Source organism: Antechinus flavipes, chromosome 4 (assembly GCF_016432865.1).
Source record: "Antechinus flavipes isolate AdamAnt ecotype Samford, QLD, Australia chromosome 4, AdamAnt_v2, whole genome shotgun sequence".
Taxonomy (NCBI): domain Eukaryota; kingdom Metazoa; phylum Chordata; class Mammalia; order Dasyuromorphia; family Dasyuridae; genus Antechinus; species Antechinus flavipes.
Window position 1 is genome coordinate 380,732,034 of NC_067401.1, and position 2,002 is coordinate 380,734,035.

General features: G+C 34.2%; 1 long non-coding RNA gene across 1 annotated transcript in view; it reads left to right on the forward strand.

Annotated features, from left to right (window-relative positions):
• Window positions 1-2,002, forward strand: part of LOC127562624 (uncharacterized) — a 315,428-nt gene that overhangs the window by 169,121 nt on the left and 144,305 nt on the right. The gene's annotated exons all lie outside the window — the stretch shown is intronic.

The following is a 2,002-nucleotide window of genomic DNA, read 5'->3' on the forward strand; positions in this document are numbered from 1 at the left end:
TGAATTATTTCTAATAGCTTTTTAGTAGAATCTCTGGGGTTCTCTAGGTATACCATCATATCATCTGCAAAGAGTGATAGTTTGGTTTCCTCATACCTAAATTTTCTAATATTCTATTTACCTCTTTAACTTCTTTCTTATTTGTTTTATGGTTTGATTTATTTAATTTTGAGAGTGCAAGGTTGAGATTTCCCACTATTATTGTTTTGCTGTCTATTTCTTCTTGCAACTCTCTTAACTTCTCCTTTAGGAAGTTAGATGCCATACCACTTGGTGCATATATGTTTAGTATTGATATTGCTTCATTGCCTATGCAACCCTTTAGCAATATATAGTGCCCTTCCTTATCTTCTTTAATTAGATCAATTTTTGCTTTTGCTTGATCTGAGATAAGGATGGCTACCCCTGCTTTTTTGGCTTTACCTGAAGCATAATAGATTCTGCTCCAGTCTTTTACCTTTACTCTATATGTATCTCCTTGCTTTAAATGTGTTTCCTGTAAACAATATATTGTAGGATTCTAGCTTTTGATCCAGTTTGTTATCCCCTCCTCTTTATGGGAGAGTGCATCCATTCACATTTACAGTTAAAATGAGTAATTCTGTATTTTCTGCCATCTTAGTATCCTCAGATTATGTTTTTCTTATTCTTACCACTATTACTCCCCTCCCCAGTATTAAACTTATGGGCACTTCTTGCTTCACACAGCTGTCCCTCTTTAGAATCCCTCCCACCCTTTTTGAATTTCCCCCCTTTCTCATATCTTTCCCTTATTACTCTTTTCCTTTTCCCTTTTCCTCTCCCACTTTTTAATGGAGAGAAGTTTCTCTATAAATCAAATATGTCAATTATTTTCTCTTTGAGCCAGATCTGATGACAGTAAGATTCACACAATGTTCCTCCCCCTCTCTAAATTTCCTCAGATATGATTGGTTTCCTTTGCCTCTTTTTGGGATGTAATTTCCCTCTTTTTATCTCCCTTTTCCCCTTTTTCTGATACTATCCTCTTTCCATTTCTACTTCCATTTTTATATCAGTAAAATCAAATTATATATGCACTCTTTATGTATATCCACAACAGAAATATAGTTCTCAAGAGTGCTTTTTACCTTTTTCTGCTTCTCTTGAATCCTGTAGTTGGAGGTCAAATTTTTTTGTTTAGCTCTGGCTTTTTCATTAGAAACAAATGGAATTCACCTGTTTCATTAAATGTCCATCTTCTTCTCTGAAAGAAAATGTTCAGCTTAGCTGGGTAATTTATTCTTGGCTGCATTCCAACTTCTTTTGCCTTTCAGAATATCAGATCCCAGGCTCATTTGATCCTTTAATGTGGAAGCAGCTAGATCCTGAGTGATCCTTATTGTGGCTCCTCGGTATTTGAATTATTTTTTCTGGCTATTTGTAATATTATTTCCTTAGTCTGATAGTTCTGAAATTTAGCCACAATATTCCTTTTTTAGGGTCCTTTCAGAAGGTGTTTGATGAATTCTTTCAATGCCTATTTTACCTTCTGATTCTATTACATCTGGGTAGTTCTCTTTGATGATTTTCTGTAAAATAGTGTTTTAGGCTCTTTTTTCATCATAATTTTCAGGACATCCAATAATCCTCAGATTATCTCTCCTAGATCTATTTTCCAGGTCTGTTGTTTTCCAAGGAGATATTTAACATTTTTTTCTATTTTTTTGGTTTTGCTTGATAGATTCCTGATGTCTCAATGAATTGTTCATTTCTATTTGTTCAGTTCTGATTTTTAATGAGTTATTTTCTTCATTAGATTTTTTTACTTCTTTTTTTATATGTCCAATTGAGCTACACAGCCAGTATATGTATGAATCAGGACTTCAATCCAGGTCCTCCTGATTTCACAGCTAGTTTTCTCTCTATTATGTGACACTATCCATTCTAAACAATTTTGAAGAGTGGGTTTAATTCTCTCTGGGCCAGGGGAGAATCCTCCCATCCTATAATAGAGGGGAATTAAATAACAGCAAATGCAATC